Here is a 21,983-nt window from a genome sequence, read left to right on the forward strand (position 1 = left end):
TCTCCTTCTCTTTCAGGGCTCGCTTCTCTCATCTCTAGTTTTTCGTCTACTTCTTTCATCTCCGCAATAATATACATATTCTTTCTAATAAGAGAAAGTATAGATCTTGAATAAGTTGGCTACGATTAGTCACTTCGGAAGCCGTTAACCAACGCACTGGCTTTTGACTGTCCTTCTAAGGTAAGGAGGCTCAACAAAGGTCTAAGCTACTAGAATGAACGGCACATTTCGGCTTGCTTTAGTCGCTTGCCTAAGAGTGGTGAAAGTGTTATGCCTAGATCGACTAAAAGGGCTTACCAGCTACCTTCCCCTTGTAAAGTCTTGAGCTTGAGATTGAATTCTTCCTAACATACGGCTGTCTTTCATAAGAACAGGAAAGTCTTTACAGGAAGTGATCGAATCAGTACGCCTTGCCATAATGAATGTCTGTTGGAGATAGAGGTATGGCGAAGAGCTTTAGAACTTTTCTTATTGGATTGAGAGTGCCCGTTATCTGCCATAGCCGCATGAAGAATTCTGAGAGGAGGTCTTTTCCAATACCAAGCCCTAAAGAGAAGGGATTGATAGATCGCTTCTCACCAGTAGCTAGCCTGTCTACTGTCCCATAGAAGGGGAATCAAGCCCGATTCTATCTTGCTTTCACCTCCGCTGTGAAGGCTCTTATCTCAGAAGGCATACAAAAAGCTCTTCCACGCCTAGCATCGTACTTTCCACTACTCGTGTAAGTCCTCCTTCAGAACAGGTAGGTGAGTCACTCTCCGCTAACCTGGTAGGTGGGACTTGCTCTACTTTGACTTCTTTATTTCATAACACTAGCCAACCAGCGTACCTGGAAGGAGCTGACACTCATCGAGAGGATAAAGGGTTTTTGATCTTGTCAGATGCTTACAGGATATAGAATCACGTTTCCGGATGAGTTAAGTTCTTGTTCATTTCTCTTTCTAAAAGGGAGTCTCAATGAGACCTAAGAAAGGTAATGAGTCTGAATGCCTTCAGTATATTGTTGCTGGCAACCTTTCACTTAGAAGCAATAATAGGAAGTCCTAGGCAGTCTTATCTTATCTTATGGGCAATGCCCCCTTTGCCGTAAAGAGTAGCCATATCCAGTGCGATCTCCTCATACTCAGGCGTCGCCTCTAATCCCATTTCAAAACTCTACAACCGCTCCGGTCACACTGCACCTTAGAGCTTTAACGGGCCTTTAGGCTAAGGATAGATTGCCTGATAGACGAATTCGTCGACCTCCAATGCTCTAATAAGCTATCTTTCTCCCTGGGCTTCTCCGCTAACAACCAGTCCTGCAACCCGACCGGTTGGACAAGAAGAGCTTCCCTTCCTAGTCCTTGATCCTAGTTACTAGCCTTCAAGGCCGACTGCAATTCAAGGTGGTACGAGCTAGTGCGAACTAACTACTTGAATCCACACCTCAATTGTATTCCTTTCCTGACCTTCAATCAAAGGATTCCACCTGGCACCGACAAATCCCATTCTAGCGGGGAAGAACCACCATCCGGAGAAGCTGCATCTTCAATGGGTAGATCCCCTCCAAGCTTGACTCATAGGATGGGGAAAACCAAGCAACAACCAGCTCATTCACCTGAATTTGGTTGGGGCACAGCGGGTATTGAACATCTAAGTGCGAGCCTACCTCCGCTAGTGATCCCTCTTTCCCTGGAACCAATGGTTACGAATCTGCATCGAACTAACGAAAGAACCCCTGATGGAACTGAATTAGACTAAAGTGCGGAACAACCATGCGGAACCATTTCATCTCATTCCTCTTCACCATAAATAGCTCCATCCAAGCCTACGGCAGCTTATTTCCGATCTCTCCCAACCCCGAAGTCAGACCAGTCTGAGCCGAACCGAGACAATGAACGGCAAATCTCAACCTTTTTTGTTTCATCCTCTCTGGGCATCTAGACGGAGAAAGAAGGGACGAGTGTATCCGGGCCATGATCCGATCCATATTTTATCTGTATATTCCGGCAGAGCATATCGATATCGGGATCCCTCCAAGCCGGCTCTGGGACAGCATCAAAAGTCCTTCGTTCCTCCTTGCAATGAGCAGGGACCAGGGAAGATGTATGAGGCTGGTAAGGTAAGTACATCGATTCATCTCTAGCAGCCAGACTTAGGTCATTAAACCCTTATTCCGGTGTCCTTGGATGAGAATCTTTCTATACTATACGCATGCCTTCTGGCACAACACACACCCACTCAGAAGAGCACACCACCCTAATCCCTAAAGAAGAGAGGGAAAGAGCGGAAAAGCTGGTTTGACGTCAACAGTTCTTCCTTGTTCCGACAAAGAGTGTGTTTCCTTATTCTTTTTTAGCTTTGAGCTTGGTTCAGATTGGACACGTCCTCACTCGTTCTTTTTTTTTTCAAGATCTTTGAGCCTCATAAGGATTCTTCTAACTGGTCTGTCCCAGTGCTAATAGACCCACTCCAATCTCGGGAACCTTTCCTGAGCTACTAAAATCTTGGAAATCGACTAGCCTTACTTCTTTCGGGGCTCCATCCCTCTTGACTATATAGGTAGGGGCTTAGCTGCTCCTAGTCAGATAAAAGTTCTCTAGCTACCCTGAACTACTAAAAACCCAGCCTTTGATGTGCTTGCCCAGCCTCTTCCACTAGAAAGAGCTTCTTCTCTTAAGGCTTCTTGCCAGTAGTGAGAAAAACCTTGCTTATCTATCTTTAGAAAGAGGATAGAGACAAAGATAACTAGATCAATGTCTTCCGTCTTCGTCTGCTAGAACCTTCAAGGAAGATGCAAAAGGCAGTACAGGTGATAAGAGCATCTTTGCGTCTTCTCGTCTGGATCTATATAGGGGATCGAATGCATTTGAACTCCTTCTATCTAGCGCTCTCAAGCTGAGGTAACTCGAAGCTTTGAATGGCTCCTGCCTAGCTTCCTTCCAGTGATTAGAGTCTTCTGTTTGCTGTTTTTCATCTTGCTATGAGTGCCTTTACCCTTCTCTAAGAAGCCATAGGACTGTGCTATGAGGGAGGAACCCTTAGGTTTGCGGGGCATTGGATTCAATCCAGCCACAGGTTCTCCCTTTCAAGTAGCATAGACAATTTGTCATTGAAAAGAGTAGAGTCTTACGCCAAATGTCGTAGATAAATATACTCAGCCGGGAGAATAACTAGCGCCTGTCTCTAGTGATTATACTAGAGGGATCCTTTTTTCTTATTCTGACTAGGGTAAAGGCACTATCGGACATGGGATTTTTTATATAGAAAATACTCCTCGTGTAAATGGAAGTATGTCACATGGGTGTGGCCTGAAATTCATCCATGAACCACTGCTTCTCCATAGAAAATCCACAAAGCTATGAGGCCACTGATATCGCCCACAAAGCTAAGAGGCCACTGGCACCGAATAATACCCATAAAGAACGCTAACCGCCACCGGCATCTCATGCCATCCAATAAGGGAGAACTCTTTCGGCAAAGAATTTTACCAAAAAGCCCGATTCGAATCATTATGCTCGATAAAAGGAAAAAGGGAAGCTCAAATAGAAAACAGCACTACTGCTAGTAAGATAGCGATCCAGGCAAGCGCCAAAGAAAGAAGGGGGCACAAGCAAGCGCAAGAATCAATGCAGGGCAGGATCGAAGAGCTTAGACAGCAAGCAAGCGAGAAGGAATCCCTCAAAGGCACTGAGGCAAGGTCTTTCCGATGCGCGCTAAGACAACCACTCATGTCTACTTCTAATGCGCACGAACCAGAGCTCTCTCCCGGGAACCCCTTCCCTAGTAAAGAGGTACTGACCATCGGTTCTATCGTGCCCCAGTTAACGAGAGCCTCGGATAGACTAAGGATCTTAGGTGAGACCTAGAGTGCAGCCAACTAAACGCCAAAGAAATCGGAAGAAAACTTCCACATCTGAGATTCCATGTGTGACTAACTCAATTGAGAAATGCCCCTCTTGTACGCTAACGTTCTAGGATGGCAGGGTTGGTAAAACTCTCCTTGATAAATAGAGTATGGAGAGCTCGGGTGGGGCATCAACCACTGGTTGCGGGCCTGTCGAGATGCTTCCTTGCAGAACCCGGCTGTAACTCAATAGAGTGAGTAGGAAACCTTGTAAAGGCGAGCAGGAGAATATAGATCGGTCTGTCTTGTCTTAGACTAGCCCTACTCCATCTTGGCTATCTTGATCTTATGAATAAGCTTTTCATTTTCTGCTTACTACTAGGGCTTCCAAATTACTACGCCGGGTCTCATAGCCCCTGTGACCTTCACTTCACAGCCTGATTAATGAACTTGAAAAGCGCACTTCTATAAACAACTTCCAGAGAGAAGCGAACGAGGTCTTCGTCCACCGCGACCATCCTCCAGGAGTGCGAGACAACCGGACCGCTAAACAGTTCCTCGAGGGTAACCCAAGGGGAAAGTGCGGTAAGGTGATACCATTTAAGGTAGTTTAACCACTTGCGCATCCATCCATAAAGGAGAGAGTACTCCAGGAAATATCTAGATTCCTCAGTCTCGAACAGCTCATCGGGGGGCAATATCAGCTCCCGGGGCTTAAGTTTGGCTCGAAGGAGTCTCACCAAACGCCCATGAGCTTCTGGACTGAGTGGTCGTCCCTTACCCAACCAGAAATCAAGCGGGTAAGAAGGAGAGAGCAATTTTAGCCCCATAACCACAAGATGGGAATACCGCCTCGGGCGCCTATGGTCTAGCCTTGCAAGAACACGATATCCAGCTCCACCCAGCCTACAAAGCAAACGGAAATCACGCACCGAATAACGGTGAGCAACAGCCATCAACCCGTAGGGGTGGAAAGTGTTTAATAACACTTTTTAATGGATACCGGGGGGAGATCGACTGTCAAATCTCGAACCCTAAAGTTATTCGCGAATTCCGCGGACCCACTCCTTGATATTAGTGATTTCTCTTTCGAAATAACCACCTGCAGGAGGTCAAGGGACTCCTTGTAACGGGTCGCGACATTCTCATCCGCGATTACTACGTCATCCCCGGGGACGGCGTAGTTGGTAAACACCCTTCCCGGGTACACAAGTTCTGCACACCACCAAATAATTAGGTGGTGGGACAACGCGAAAAGAGGCCATGCGCCAAGATAGCCCAACGGGTACCCACTCAGAAATCTGACAGTAGAGCCCGGGGTCGTCACCCACGGGGCATCAAATTCACCACCAGATAAGATAACAGGAAACTAACCGCTTCGGATAAATCCTGGTCGAATAACTTGGATACAACCCTCTCAAGAAACACGATCGGCCACCTATCGGTGGCAGACCGCGGATCAAAAGAGAAGCAGACCCGCGAACCAACAAGCAAGTCGAGAGGCTTTGTTTGATTAAATGTACCGCCCATAGGTATACTACGCAGAGTATCTGCTGAAGAAGAAGGCTAGCTATACAGGGGAATCTCTCTATATATGAAAAATCAATGTACATCGACCCTTTCCTTACCCCGACGGTCTACCTTTCTTAAGGCCCTCAAACTACTTTATAAAGAGCATATGAAAGCCGGGGACTCTCGGTTGATCTTCTTCCCGACTTATCCTTTGAAGTCTAGTTCTGTTCTTTCTCAAGAACTCACTCCAGCATCTGAAAAATCTAACTGAACAGTCTTCGCTACTTCGTGCCGCAACTTGGAAGTCTAGCTACCTATCCGTCTCCACCTCTGGCAATAGATCTATCCCACTCTGTCCAAGCAGTCGAGTTTCGCTTCTTTCCTGTAAGTCAGTCGATCTTGATTTGTTCTCCTCTCCCTTTCGGTAGAGATCTTAACTCTATGATTCGATTCTTTATTCTATTCTCGAATTTAGCTTTATCAAATAACTGAGGATTCGAACTGAATAAGAGAGAGCGAAAGACTTCCCGCGTAAGAGCTCTTCAAACCTTGTCCTATCGAAGCTGCGCTGATACTCCTGGAAGTGTAAATGGTTTGAAAGAAGAATCATATATGAGAGAGAAAAGATTTGGCCAAAAGGATAGCCAAGAAAGATGCCTGCTTTGGCACGGGGATCCTCTGTTTTCTTTATGCCTAGTGGGCTTGTGATTGTGGGAAAAGCAAAGGCAGCCACAGGGGGATAAGAATAAGTGGGCTTAGTATAAAACTTCTGGAGAAGACTTTTCCAGAGAGCATGGGTGTAGGCATTTTTTTGATTCAATAGGAAGTTGTGAGAATGCATTTTCCCCCAAAAAATAAAAGGGATAAAGGTGCGAAGCGGATTGCTTCATTTTTTTTCATGAAGCATGAATATAGTTAATAAAAAAAGATGAGACAGAGTCCACAAGGACAACTTTCTTTATATTAGATGCCAGCCTTATAGAAGATGCGACTAGCGCATTGTACTGGCCGTAGGGGACTCAAGCCTTCGTCGATTGAGAGGAGCCCCTCGCCTCACTCGGAAACTCTTATCACGACCTCTCTCATGTATAAGGGGAAGGCTCACCGAGATGATCAAAGGCTGCCCAGAGACAGGGGCGGAGACTAGACTAGCTTTCCAGGATAAAGAATGCAACCAAGATAGGGATGAATGACTCTACTGACAAGTTACGGGATACGAGCGTCATCCCCACCCCTGCTTATACAGAACCAGCTCAATTACATAGACCCTGTAGCGAGTTGGTTAGGAGGAAAGGAAGCCAGTGACTCCCCGTCTTTCTTATTTAAAGAGAGTGAAATGATCCAGTAGCTCTGGGAAAGAAGGAAGAGAAAGGGAAGGAATCACTATAGTTACTCAAAAAAAAGGTTCGGAATCGAATCCGCTCAAGCTGTGAACAAAGAAGAAGCTCTTGCCACTGTCGGTCTAAGCGCAGTTGGAGGAAGGGGAGATGGGATGAGTGAGGTGGGCCCCTTCACACTTTCGTTTTCTGGAATGAAAAGAATGGATACGACAGTGGTGCGCGTAGGAACCACAGGGATGCACTTCATGGACAAACTTGGGCTGAAGATGGCATTTTTGATCGCCTAGCCATTCGTGCGTGCAGGCAGGTATGCTATTTGGTCAAACCGGGATGATGAGATAGGGCGAGAGTGGGTCTGGTTGCGATCTTCTGAATGCTGAGGAGAGCAAAGAATGGATCGCATTCACTTTTAAGTCCCTCCCCAAACTCATTTTACGAGGAATAACCAAGTGCGATAAAGAGCAAGCGAAAACCAACCCTTGCCTTTATCTTAACAGAGATTACCTTTAATAATGATCTAATTGCTTGACGAAAGTATAGGAGTCGGAAGTTAACCAACTGACTACCCTTCCTTCTCTTCTGAGATAGGGAAAAGGAACTGAAAGAGGTCTCTCTTGCCCCTTCAAGTTTACCTACTACGGTACCGAAGTGAATATGATCTCCACCAGACATACGTAACGCTTTAGCTAGTACACGCAAGTAAAGTGTATACCATGATTCTTCTGTCTATCAATAATTGCATGCATTGCGCGGTGGATGTGAAGAAGTAGGCCATTATCTCGGCAATAATGAGACAAGCAGATGCAACGTTGACTTTTTTACTTTTTCTCTAATACCTCTTGGGGGCTTTCCCAGCCTGCGGTGGTGGGGCTTTTGGATCCCAGGCATGTGATGATCCACCTTTCCTCTCATGAGGATATGGTTAAGGCCTGGACTAAGGAATCTCATATTATTGACAGCTCCTTGTTTAGGTTATTTCGTTGGTCGCCTGATTTTCATCCTAGATATGAATCCTCTCTCTCTCTGCTGTTTGGATTCGGCTTCCCTACCTTCCCTTGCCATTTTTGAGTCCTGCATACCTTAAAGGTCTTGTGGGAACCTTTGGACGATTCCTTCGTGCAGATGAGCGCACTCTTGCCTTGGCTCATCCCATGTTTGCTCGTGTATGTGTTGAGATGGATGTCTCTCAGCCTTTGCCTTCTAGGGTTTGGGTTGGTCCATCCAAAGAAGAATGAATTCTCCCTGTCGCGAAAAGAATATCGAATGACTAGGGACTCCATACCTTACCAAAGTTAGCATTCACTTGCTTCGCCGCTTCGCGCCTCATCTGCACTTAAGGAGTCGGGGATGGACCGACTGTCTGTCTTTCTCCATATCTTTACTATGAATAACCTCTTGTCCCTCTTCGTCTTGCCAAAGGGGGTGAAAATCAGGCCTACTATGGCAAAGAGATTGGGCTATGATTTCGTCTTGTGTAGTTCACTTTCCATTGAGCAATAAGCCTCAGTTTGTCTTGTCCAGTCGTTTAGAGTCCTTTCACGCTATTCCTCGCGTGTCGAATATTCCAGCAGGTGACAGAAAGAATAAGAATGCTAATTGAAGAGCTTAGGCGCGAAGGTAGTCTCATAATAGATAAAAGGGCTAAAAGGCGAACGAACTGAAGGCCCTGCGATAGACATCATGCTTAGGATTCTCTTTCAGCTGCTTTTTATTAACTTAGGGCGTTAGCTGGCAATAGCCATCGGTGCGAGGTCAAAGGCAGGGATAGGCGAGGAAATAGGAAACTTCATCCTTTACAAAGACTTTAAAGTTTAGGGCAGTCCAAACTATGCTTTAAGACCATGTCATAGGGACGGTCTTTCAAATGAGAGTCGGTAACTCAGATTCGATAGAAAGACACTGACTCTAAACTTCAATGAATCAACCGAAGGTTGCTGGTTATAGCCCTGCTGTGACTGTCTTACTTGCCATCTATCCGCTCTGGTTCTTATCAAACTATTCCTTACTACTTATGCAATTGTATCAGTCTCTTTTGTCTTAAGAAGCCCTAACTACGGACTAATGGGCAAAGGAGGTAAAAGAAAGCCCGACACTGCTCACTGACCTCGTAAACTTTCTTGGAGTCATAGTGGCAAGGGTCGTGAACTCTACTAAGTCTGTTGAGAAGTTAGGTTCAAATCCAGGATAGGTATGGAATCTTAGTCAGTTGATAGGCAATATGGAAAGAAATCAGACTATTTGCTATATTCTAAAAAAAGTGTAAGCGCTTATCAGCATCACTGGTTGTATTAATTCACCAAGTACTTTAGCTGCTAGGCGATACGCAGTTCCTAATTATCCAGTATCTCCAGGAAGCTTGAGACTAAATATTCGTTGTGTAGCAACAAATAGAGACCAAAGTACTTTGTCAGTGATTCTAACTTTCATTCAGTCTGATTATGCGACACCGGTCTTTGAAGTTGAACATGCCCCTTCATATATATAGTTTCGAGGTCAATTCCTCTTTCTAACTTCTTTTCTACCGGTTGAGACAAAGTCACGTACGACGAAGAAAAAATAAGCCTCAGTCTTATCTCGAAAGACTCCATTACCGGGACTACTAAAACGATATTTCACTCGAAGACGGCGGCAGTCGCAACAAAGCGAAGCCTTCTTTTTCATTGTCTTACTTTACACGCAGAGCAGGAGCGGATCTCCAGCCCCATCTGCATAGGAGTTATTTGGCTAGAAGAACCCATCGCAAATAGTTCTCTTAGTATCGGAGTCTTCTTTTGACAGCTTGTAGATGTGCTTGTCGAGGAGCATGCATAAACTGAAAGACTTGATTCACAGCAAACGTCATGTCGGGCCGGGTCAACGTGAAAGACTTTAGGCCTCCCACCATACTTGTATAGTTCCTTGGATCAAGTCTTTTCTTTGAGTAAAGCCAAAGCCTTTAGCGACTAGCCTGACCTTTTCCTCCTAAGAGGAATCACGACCACCACATTCCCTTAAAACCTGGTAGTGAGCCTGTGAGTGTAAGGCCCTACAGATACCCCCACATCCAAAAGAGATAGAAAAACAGGTCAAGGAGATGCTGTTAAGTGGTATTATCAGGGCAAGTGTGAGTTCTTATGCCTCTCCAGTGTTGCTGGTGAAAAAAAGGGACAATACCTGGAGATTTTGCGTGGATTATCGAGCACTCAATGCCATCACCATTAAAGATAAATTCCCCATCCTGAGGAATTGCTTGATGAATTACATGGTAGCAGGAGATTTTCGAAGCTTGATTTGAGAAGTGGTTACCATCAGATTCGGGTGTTTGAAGATGATATACACAAGACTGCATTTCGAACTCACCAGGGCCATTACGAGTTAATATGCCCTTTGGTTTCACTAATGCTCCAGCCTCATTTCAGGCTTTAATGAATGAGGTTTTCATGGATTATATGAGGAAATTTTTACTGGTTTTTTTCGATGACATCTTGATTTACAGTGACAGCCTAGATAGCCACTTGCAACACTTGAGGATAGTGTTTTAAACTTTAAAACAACACAAGTTGTTTGTGAAGAAATCGAAATGCTCTTTCGGTCAGGCAAGGTTAGAGTATTTCGGGCATGTGGTGAGCAGTGAAGGGGTATCAGCAGATAAAAGCAAGATTGACAGCATGTTGAGCTGGCCACAACCCACTACTGTCAAGGGGTTGAGAGGCTTTTTGGGTTTAACAGGCTATTACCGAAAATTTTGAAAGGGGTATGGGGTTATCAGCAAGCCACTGACCAATTTACTGAATTGAATAAAGATAGCTTCACCTGGAATGAAGAAGCAGCAAGGGCTTTCAGTCGTGTTCTGATGCACACCAAGTCTTTGTCACAAGTTCTGAGTGAAGTTGTGCTCGTTCTTGTGCACCTCTGCTTGGATATGATCTACCATGTGACATATGCTACTTTTGTCTTGCTGCAATGGAGTGATTGCTGCTCACGTGCGCGGGCATCTACTGATTCACTTGATGACTGATGCTCGGCCACTGCTGCTGCTACTACAGAGTATTCTTCTCCTTGGTTCCGGGATGTAGTTACATGCTCATGATACTACTGTAGTCGACTTAATAGTGATGTACTTTTAATAGACTTTTGGCTACCTTGCTCTCCCAAAGGAGCTTTCTAGCTACTGATCTCCTCGACCATCTTCCTTCTGGTATAAAGGAAAGAGCTTCCCGAGAGCCCCTATGCGACCTTCCACTTGCAGAGAGTCCTGCCGATGTAGCTCTTGTTCTTCTTCCTTATCGAGGTCTTCCCTTTCCTCTGATCAACAATTAAAGTGTCATTCAAGTCGTCACCTTAGCGAAAGCACTAAGTAAGCAAACTACCTTAATGAAATATGAAAGCGGCTGAAAAGAAAGCCATTTTTCGATAGTTATTCAAGGTGAAGTAAATCCCCTATATCTGATAGCTGTAACAGGCCTTCTTCTTACAGAGAAATGCCCCTATTGCGAATCTCTCTCATAAGAAAGAAGAGAGCTAGCATAAGCAGAGCTACCAGCTATACTACCAGAAGAGCAGCTACTATCAGTCCTAAAGAGCCAGTATCCGTCCTTCACTCTTAACTTAAGGAAAGGATAGACCTTAGCGCTTCCTCTTGATCACAGTAATGCGGGAAGTCTGGCTAAAGGAAGATAGCATATCATAAAGAGATGAAAAAAAGAAAAATGAAGGCGTCAGCGAGGGACCTCTATCAAGTCATTATCTGATAGCTTTCACAAGGCTTCTTGCTAAAGAGAAATTTACATAGAGAGCGACTGATTCCAGGCTTAGTATCTTCGGTTTCATCTTATAGGCTGACTTGCATCACTCTAATAGGATTCCTTGCTTGCATCATATCGTACAAATAAGGCATTAGAGAGCCCTTTCTCTTCCTTTATTCGCCGCAGGAAGAAATTCCAACTATGCTGCCTTCTAACGAGAGGACTGGAATCCGAGCTCCTAGGCAAAAGCTTGAAGCTTGAAGACAGAAAGAGAAGAGATTAACGGGATGCTTTATAGTCGAGGTTGCGCCTAATGCTTAATCTAACTATTAGGTACTATATTAGAGAAAGACTCAATCTGCCCAATACTATACGCTAGGAAGAACTTGATTAGGGTAGTAGCCCAGCTCTTGAAGGGGGAAGCACATAACTAAGAGGGTTCAGGCTTATACGATTCATGTTATCCCCCCGAAGCCCCTATCGCCTGCCTGGAACTCCTGAATTCACTCTTTAACTAGAGGAAGCGCCTAAAAGGGAAGCAACTGGGCTAGACTGCTGATCTTATGGAGTAGTCTGACCCTGGGAAAGAGACTGTAATCGCTGCCGAGAATAAACATGCTGTGCCGGGTGACTGGAATCCTCTGAGGTCAGCTGAACAGGCTGACAATCGGCAGAAGATGCTGAGCAAAGCTGCTGGCTTGAAGCGTGAGGCTGATCCGTAACATCAACTGCAGAAGAATGCGGTTAGAGTTGATGAACAGGAGAAGGCCGCAATACATCTCCATCATCATTCTCCCCCGGGGCTGATTAATTAGGTTAAGGAAAGAAGCGCCCCCATTAAAGAGAACATTCAAGGATACATCGAGTCTCTTGGATTTCACGTCATAGCGTCTATACCCGGACTGAGCATATCCAAGAAAGACACAAGTGGTTTCCTTGGGGACAATTTCTCTCTTAACTGCGCAGGAATATGAACAAAAGACGTGCATCCAAACACTCGAAAATGCCTATAGTACTGCTCCAGTAAGAAGTTCGTGAGGTGCCGCTGCAGCTTCTTCCCTCTCTCTTCCCCCAAAAAAGGATAGAGATGCCCCGTCCCTTCTTTATGCACATCCATATACATAGCCAGACACAAAGGTGTACAATCCGGTCAAAATCTGCGGTTCTTTAAGTTCATTCACTGTAGGTTCTCTTACTTGCTCTAGTGGCTGGCAAAGGCCAACCGAGAGGGGAGAACGAATGGCTCAGGAATCGACTGGTTCCGAGCAGACTCGTGGAGCTGCAGTTTGGATTATCGTAGAAAGAATAAGAGGAGCCGTCTTAGGAAATGACTTAACTTAAAAGACAGATGACGCCCCAGCTTGACTCGAGATCAAGACTCCTTACAGCTCGCACCAATAGCGGAGCGGCCGGAGATTGATTGAAAAGGCGCAGCCCTGCCGCCCCCCTAGCCTACCTACTCGTGTTCGTAGCTCGATCGGAGGTCAAGACTGTGGTCCGGCGGAAAAACAGAAGTCGTCCGTATCAAGTGATACGTGAATTGCTCAGTAGTGCTTCGCCACTACCGTAGCTGGCGGAAATAGCTTAATTGGTAGAGCATAGCCTTGCCAAGGCTGAGGTTGAGGGTTCAAGTCCCTCCTTCCGCTCCCGGCTTCGTCGTTTAGTGGTAACGAGTGTGCGCCCCTTTAGAGATAGGGGTGAGCAGCAAGCAGCCCCTTGTATAGGGTTCCAAACCTATCTTCCTAATAAGAAGAAAGGGGCAAGCCAAAACCTAGTCCTAACAAGTTGCTGGCTTTTCATCAGCCCTTGCGCGCTAGCCTTTTCCCTTACTAGTAAGGGGCTGCTAGTTGTAGCGCGCATTGTACTAGTGAATAGGAAAAGCGAATTGAGATTACTAATGACGGATGGAGGTTGAGGATAGAACATGTTCGGTCCCTCGCCCTTATCTCCTTCGCCGGAGACTTCAAATGATGGGAATCCTATCGAGAAAGAAGAGGTATAAGCATCGCCTCTCGATCCAATCCGTCTTCCCTGGCCTCCCCAAAACACTCTTGATACGAAAGAGACCTCCCGCCATAGAGAAGAGATCTCAAGTCTGGGTCCCCTCGATCACCCTCCCTTGAACCTGAACTGGTCGAGAGAGATGAACCCGCACCACATTTTATAACCTTCGAACCGAAAGCCCCAACTAGAGATGGAATTCCAGAACCTTAACCACTCCGTTGAGAGCTCCGTGACTCGTTCAAGGGAAGGTCCACCAATGATTGCCATTCTCCCCCTATCTGTCTCTTGATCCCTCATTCCACTAATCCGTTGTTACTTTACTGATTCATTCAAGGCATAGACTCCCTCTTTGTCTTATTAGCGCAGGTGTTCGTCAACGATGAAAGCCGCTTAAGACTCGAAGAAAGAGGGCTAGGCCCCCGGGAGGGCTTTCAGGGACTGGGTAGGGTGGATTATAGAGCTAGGGGCTAAGGTTTGTCCATTGGGATTGGGCATGGACGAACCTCGACTGGGCCAGCATTGATGAAAAATGACAAAAGAAAAACTTCTCCCATCGCATCATTAACCGGTGTAGGATTAAAGATCAGGTCCAGGATTCGAGTCAAATCGACCTTCCCTCTCATCTCAGGGTGAGGCAAGGAATTCAAGCAAATGTTCGTTCTTCAATATCTCGGCTGCTCAAAAAGTTGGACTAGCTGCTCCTCCGACCCGTAGTGGATTCTAGTGGAAGGGCAGAGCAAAGCCTTGCAGTAGGAAGGTGTTCGTTGCTGGGACGGGTTCAAACTGGACTGAAGGGAGGAGGAATTCAATAGTCCTCTCTTCCTGGGGATTCATCACTGGCTAGGGCTTTCGAATCAAAGCATGGGCATCTGCAACTAAGAGGGAGCAGTAGATCGCCGATGGAAGAGCCATGTCAGTAAACTTCTATTGGGACTTCTATGGATTATGGATTCGACTAGAGGGACTCCTAGCAGCAAACTAGTATAAATAGCTTAATTGGTAGAGCATAGCCTTGCCAAGGCTGGGATTTGAGAGGCTAGCGAATCGGAATTGTATGGAATGTCCTACTCCTGCCCGAGCTTTCCGATCAACCAATCCCCTATTTCATTTCAGGGACATCTGTGTTAGGTAGGCCCAGGGATGGGCTCATTCGACTAATCAGTGATCCCTGGGCCTACCTAACACAGATGTCCCTGAAATGAAATAGGGGATTGGTTGATCGGAAAGCTCGGGCAGGAGTAGGACATTCCATACAATTCCGATTCGCTAGCCTCTCAAATCCCATTTTTGAATCGAGGTGAATTCTAAGGTTCCTTATTCCGGTTGTAAAGCGGAAGAAGAGGGAGAAGGGGCACAGCCCCACCAGCAGCCCATGTTTCCGACCCGAAAGGAATTGCAAATGAAAGAAGAATCTGTGTGCACTATCCATGGAGTGGAGTGACTCTTCTGAATCTCCTCTTCTCTATCTCCCCCTTTTTTTTTTGCCTTCGGCTATTACCGGCTGGCAACGCTTGGCCCAACATTGGATTTGTTTGAAAACAATACAACCAAGGTGGCGTTCATTCAATCAAAGCTTTTATGCCCTAGCACTAATGACTCTCTTTGGAAAGAAAGGAATGCAGGGAACAAGTCTTTCCTTTCCACTGGTTCTTGAAAGCTCTCAATCCCCGCTTCTCCCATATTGATTCTCCCTCTCGCATCGGTTCTGCATCAGATAATGAGCCCATGCGCAAACTTTCTCTTTTATTGGCGCCCGATAGGTAGGCTATTAGATTGAGTCGAAAGCCTACCAACGCATAAAGGTTCCGATTCGAGCGAGAGCCCAAACGGGGGAGGCGAGAACATCTTGATCGAAAGCTCCACTGTTCTGAATAGTGAGAAAGACTTTTTCAAATTTGATCAAATCGATCGATAATTTTTTAATATCTTAGGTGGGCCAACCGACCGACCGAGTTGGGCTGGGCGTCCATGTCACAGAACCTTTCTCTAGCCAAGAATCCCATTATTGATCGAATCGAGGCGGATCCAATTCATTGGCAAATGAAAAATCTACCGTTTTCACACTCAGAAAAACCTAGAAAAGAGGAAGAGTCACTAAGACAAGAGCTAGGTAAGCAAGCAAGAAGGAGAGGCTAGAAAAGGCAGGGGCTCTCCATCTCTAGGAAGATTGTGTCCAGGATCTGGTAATCTAAAGCCTTGCTTCTTCTGGTCGGCTCGTATTAGCCTGTGCTTTATTACAGGTAGTCATTCCCCCGTTCCTTTAGTCTTTTCAACGGTACTTGAATCTTAAGTCGCGGTCATGTCTCGCCCCCCCGGTATAGTGACCGGTTCCATGTTTTCCCCGAATTTCATCAGTTCCAGGCTCAAGTGCCTGTTCATCCATCTTCATTCCAAAGGCGAGCATATCCATTGAGTGACTGTAACTGCTATCGTTTACAGTCAATAGTTCTTAACCAACCCTTTCTCTTAGAGCTTTATAAAGCTTGAAGAGAGAATAGGGAGTAAGGGGGACCTTCGCTTCATTAGAAATTGGACCCGGACCTTCTTTCTTCTCCTGCGGAGCCCTGATAAAGTAACCGGCGGCAGGTTAGTAAAGTTCTCCTGCTTGCGGATTTTTCCCTGCGCTGATTCAGGAGCCTTCTTCTTTAGTCTAGGATTCTCAAAAAAGAAAAAAAAACAAAAAAAGAAGCGGCTGGGCGAGAACAAGAAGGGGTCGTCGTCCGGCGGCCGTCTACTAAGCGAAGAGCCGCTCGCTTCCTTTTATTCGCACATAAGATGTGCAGGTTAGGGGAAGAGAAGCAAGCTAGCCCCGCCTACCTCCCATCTATATCTATAGGCGGCAATGGTAAGAGCTGGTAAGCATGGTAACAGTATCGGCGGCCGGGGCCGGTGCTCCGCGTTCTATCTAGGTTCCGCTCTTATGTACGCCCGGGTCTTCAATAGAAGAACCCGTGTGAGTGGGAAGGGATTGAATCATTCATTCATCTTTTATGTCTTCTTCCGTGATCCATTTCATGTCAACTCTAATTAGTTATAAAAAGGCCTACTTTACAAAGGGAACGTAGTTTCCCGGGAACCTTTTCCCGGTAACCGGCCGCATCGGCCCCTTCGTTACCGTCAGCATTTGGTACTCTCTCGATAGCTTCAATAGTTCACTGAAAGCCTTTGGTGTAATGAACCGCAAGCCCTTCAGAAAGAAAGACATAATAAAAAAAAGATAAGAAAGGTTTGGTTACGGGAACCAACGGTGACGAAGGTTACCTACTTTCGGTGGACGTGGAGCCAACGAGTTCAGTCGAACAGCGTAACGAGTCTAAGGTTACAGAAGCGTTCGCCTACTTTGATAGGCATAGCATTGCAAGCAAATAGAGCAGAGAGCTTACCCTTTCTTTCTATTAGAGTCGTGAGCTTGTTGTAGTCGGTCCTAAAGAACCTTTCTGCTTACTTGCTATATCCCCGCGTCCTTGCACGGCTCGGCTCGTTCTTCGAGCCCTGCTTCCCCCTTCCCCCTCTCCCCGTTCTACCGTCCAAAACAGGCCGTATGGAGTATAGCCAAGTGGTAAGGCATCGGTTTTTGGTACCGACATGCAAAGGTTCGAATCCTTTTACTCCAGATTATGAACACCCGATCGGATCTGTCAAAAACGAGCTGACGACTACAGGGGAAGCGGCTGACTGCAGTCCCTGAGCCCAGCTTGTAGCAAGCCAAAAGTTTGACTTGAGCCTACTTTGCTAAGAGAAGAGAGAGAAGGAAAAGACAGACGGCAGAAAGCAATCCTTCCAACCGCGGAGTTGAACACAACACTGACTTCGGCCAGTTTCTTTCATCAATCTCCTGGCCCTTGCTTAACTCCTTGTTCCGTAAACCGGTCGCTGGTTGATCTGATCGGACCCCGGACACGCGAGAGCCCAGCCCGAGAGGAATGCATGGTTCCCCCTTCATGGGACGTTCGCAGTCCCCCTCCCTCTAATCTAAGCCTACCTCGCTCGCCCAGGCCTGCCGGCACAATAATGGAATGATGGAGCTAATCTGCTTGCTTGTGCAGGCGATGACCGCTCGGCTAGGGCGCGACAGAGGAGCTTCGAGTGACGGGTTGTCGAAGAGCAAAGAAAAAAGTCACTCGAAGCTCTGCCCTTTGCTTTGCCCCGTGCTGTCTTCCTCCAGTTGCCCCCACCCAAGAGGTCTGCAGTCAATTGCCCTTCTCGTTCTCATCAAACAAAAGACAATCGCCTTTTGCCGGCAAGCTAGCCTCGCCTACCTCATCTATAGGCATTTCTATCCGCCCGCGCGCGAGATCAGATCGACTACTCTACTACCATCATGCCGAATTTATTCAATAGGACGGAAAATGAATAGCTTATTCATAATCTTAGAGGCCCTGCACCGCTGCATTCAATTGCATTCAATTGCTCTGTCATAAAGAAAGGGAAGGAAATCTTTTTTTGATCAATCGCCTGAACCTGCCTTTCTTTCTTTGCCAGGAGGGGTGGGCCAATCACTAATGGATCTCTCAACGAGAGCCTCATTCTGTCTAGAGGAAATTTATTAGGTTTAGGTGGATCCGGTTGATTATGCGATTCGGTAGATGATTCGGAAGTTGGTTCAGCGATAGATGTAGTCGATGGGCTAAATCGTCGAACTCCTCATTGCCCCAATCTTCCCTGTAGGCTCCCTGCTCCGCCAGCGCGACAACTGTCCGAATCATTTGACGCTTCTTCTCACTGAGCAGCCCCTCGACTTCTACTTCAGGTTCGGGGAGTTCCGGCAGGGGAACTTGAGTCTCAGCAGAACCTTCCCTTTTTTATCTCTCCTTTCCCGCGAATTTGATCCATTTTGCTCAGTTGGGGAGCGGAGGTACCCTCGAGCGGTGGCTGGGCAGTGATCTTTATGGTAGCGGGGGGGAAACAACCCCGACCAGCCGGCCTGTACTGCTAAAGAAAAAGGGCTATGGAGATGAATGCCAGTCTTTATTTGACTAGGTTAGAGAAGATGATGGTCAGACTAATCCAATCAGCGGAAACCATATCCAAAGGCATGTCTGCAATGCGTTCGGCATTCCTCCAATCCCAAGTAGCTCCTTTGTCACTCTACAATCCTCCTAACTTCAGTTATCCAATATTCGCCTTCATAAATCAACATCAGTCCCCTTCCAACAATTCTAAAAATCCATATGCCAGTCACAATACCCATATTAGGTGGATCATGATGCAGAAACTGAGGCTCGAAATGCATATAATCTTGCTATGGCTTCTCACCCCCCGTCTTCCTCTTTCGAAATACGCTACTCCATGAGCCCCGTAAGGGAAGGAGTACATGGTCATTCCTCGATTCTCGATGGGTCTGCTTCTTCCCGTCATCTCAGCTCTCGCCATTTCAACCCATATCTAATGTAGCCCACAGCTCGCCCCAAACCCTACCAGCTTTCCAGGCCATTCAATCCCCGTCATTCCATTTTAGCTCACCTCCAACCGGAAAGCTTTCGCGATGATGTTTTCCGAGAATACATCCTTCAAAAATGGGATTTGGTTGGATGGAGTCTCGCAGAAGAATATCATTTTTATAAAGGGGCGCTACAACTAGCAGCCACTTTCTTATTAGTAAGATAGGTTGCTTGAGCCAATCCTTAAATCGTGGGAGGAAAAGGCAGAAAAGTGAGCCCACCCCAGGCAAATCCACTTCTCGTTATCTTGTTCCTGGTCAAGCTCCCGTACCCGCTCCTTACTCCCATCCTCCCCATCGAATTAAAGTAACGTAAGGAGGGGCCACTATCAATTGAATAAGCGTCTCAAAGAGAATGAGGTCTAGCGCCCCATCGAGAAAGAGCAATAGAACAAGGTGGGAATAAGATCTAAGGTAGGACAACCAAGGGCAATTCAATGGCTTTATGGGAGAATCCTTAGACTTTATGCGTAGGCAGGCCCAGCGGTATCCAATCAATGTAGTCGGCGGAACAAAGGAAAGAGGAATAGGAGACGTTTTAGAGGAAGATCTAAGTACCGAGAGGGAAATGGAGCTCGAATCCATAGCATTCTCCCGCACCCACCATTCGTTAGCAGCGACCTTACCACGCTTACCACCAGCCATTTCACTCGAATCTGTAGTAAGCAGTATCCTTCGCAACTAGAGGATAAATCCTCTTCTTTTCTTTATCTTTCTTGGAATCAAAAACCTTCAGAACCATAGGTGCCACCAACCGAGGCAGAGATTGGAGATACAACGATTGGAGTGCAGTGACCATACCCGAGATAGATCTGAACCGACGGTTGCGGAGAATAGGTGCAACGGGGAATCATGGGAATAACGATAGGGTACGTAGGGAACATGGCTGACCAAGCTCCTTTTTCTAACGATTGAAAAAAGAAAGAGGCCGGTGTTCTTCCCAACTGCTCCAATAAACGTGCCTACACCCCATCCCGTCTGGAGAATGATATGATTGACCGAGAGTACTTATGAAACCCGGCACTGAACTAAGGGTTTGATCTGCGGCCTCCTGAACTGTTCGCATCGCTCTCTTCGGTTCAAGCGAAGGCTATAATTACAGTTCAGATCGACTTCCTAGCGTACGGAATACGGAATGGATTCCAAAGCCCCTCTGTTTTAGCTTAGACTAACGGCACCGATTCCTAGTGCTATAACAGAAACTGCCCTTAACGCGCAAATAAAAGCCCTCACAACACTCGATACCTGCTCCCGCTTATTGATTAGGGTGAGTCACTCAAGTCCCTTGTCACTCGTCCCTCTTTTACGTTTACGAAAATACCGGGCTTTATGCTTTTTTCGGAAACTAAACTAAAGTAGCTCGTCAACCTAAAAACAGAGGACTTCCCTCACTACGAAAGGTGTCCCGTGGATGGCGTACTGATATATCTCCTATTCGTTCTGGATCCAGCTGAAAAAGCCCTTTGCTTTATATTAGCGGTAACGCGCCCCTACAATTGAAAAGACATTCTAGCACTCCTTTTATAATATAAGAAATTGCATGGCTTCGGTTGGTCACTTGCGGGAAATGAAGTCTTTGATGCGCGAGAAGGTTGCCTTCGCAAGGCTTGCTTGAAAGTCCCAACTGAAAGGACGGTTAATAATTAGTAGTTGGCCCGGCTCTCCTTGCCTGCGCTTTGGTTCTCATGCCTCGTTTTGTTGACGTCGTGCGTAGGATAAATGATTTGCACCGGATAAGCATTTGTTACAGTCGCGAAATACGGGCTTTTGTAAAAGTTTTCATTTTCTGATCTACCTTTAGCTAAGAAAATGCCATTGTCCTATGGCTGCACTAAACTTTGAACTGGACTAAACGAAGACAAAGTGAAGTCGAAGAACAAAGTTGAGTCTAAACAATTTAAGAATTCTTGTTTTTACTTTCTAAACAATGGTTAGGCGGAAAGGGTACCCTTAGACCATAAGCCAGTGAAAAAGAAAACCTAGCTAGCCTATAAGCTTCCCTCTCCGATCATTGCTTGACTCGCCATAACCCTTACACCACACCGCCCCTCGTCTTCAAGCTACGGCTACCTGCATGAAAGCCAACCGCTACAATCCTGCTGCAATAAGAACTCGTTATTTTAGCTTGGAAGGACAATAGACTGCCATATCCCATATCTTTTTATTGGATGAGATTAGGGGTCTGTGAGAGCCCTTTCTCTAACTTCGATGCGCTCGCCTCTTTCTTCTCGGAATCCTACGTACCAATATTGCAACAACCAGCTCTTCCCCAATCAACTCAGGGTATGCAGGTCTCTTTTGCTCCACCACCTCAGGCAACCTTACCACAGTCTCAGCGGGTTCGCCCGTCTCCACCAAATCAAGGCCAACATGGCTATATGCCAAGGCAAAGGCCTAGTCAACCGCCTACTCAGCTTAACCAACCCATGAGTTTGATTTGACCGCTCCGTGTTCTTTTCTTTTTTAAGCCTCTCGAAGACTAATCGGGGGGACTTCTATGTGATTGACCCTTGTCTTGGATTTGACTACTATGTCATCCACATAGTCTATGCATCATCTCATGGAAGATGGCCGTCATAGCCCTCTGGTAGGTTGCTCCGGCATTCTTTAGGCCGAGCCGAATGGCATGACCTTTGCACAGAAGGTTTCCCGCCCCGTGATGAAGGAAGTCTTCTTTTGGTCTTTCTCGGCCAACCGTCTTTGGTTGTATCCTGATAAACCGTCCATAAATGACAGCGTTTTTTACCCCGACATCTCAATTTGGGAGTGGGAAATCGTCCTTGGGACAGGCCTGATTTAGTTTAGCTTTCTAAAAGAAAAGTCCTTCCCATCCTTTTTCGGTACGGGGACGGTTAGAGATCCAATCAGAATAATCCAAGGTCCTAATTCAGCGGGCCGCTTTTTCCTTTTTCTTTGAAAACTCCAAGTCGGGATGGAGCTTGGAGACTTTCTTTTTAGACCTCTATTAAAGTTATGCTCTACTAGGACTGGATCTAAGCCTGGCATATCGTTATATGACCAAGCAAAGACGTCCCGGTATCGGCTAAGAAATTGGGCAACCCTTGCCCGCCAACTAAAAAGAGCGATTGAGAGTGGATTTCAGGTTCGATAGTGTCGAGAAGGTATTAGCCACCGGT

General features: G+C 46.3%; 1 non-coding gene across 1 annotated transcript; it reads left to right on the top strand.

Moving 5' to 3' along the window:
• Positions 1 to 12,975: 12,975 nt before the first annotated feature.
• On the top strand, positions 12,976 to 13,048 carry TRNAG-GCC (transfer RNA glycine (anticodon GCC)). The gene has a single exon. It is a non-coding gene; the product is annotated as a tRNA-Gly (tRNA).
• The last annotated feature ends 8,935 nt before the right edge of the window (positions 13,049 to 21,983 follow it).

Source organism: Lactuca serriola, chromosome 6, assembly GCF_051521515.1.
Source record: "Lactuca serriola cultivar US96UC23 chromosome 6, Lser_US96UC23_V15, whole genome shotgun sequence".
NCBI lineage: Eukaryota > Viridiplantae > Streptophyta > Magnoliopsida > Asterales > Asteraceae > Lactuca > Lactuca serriola.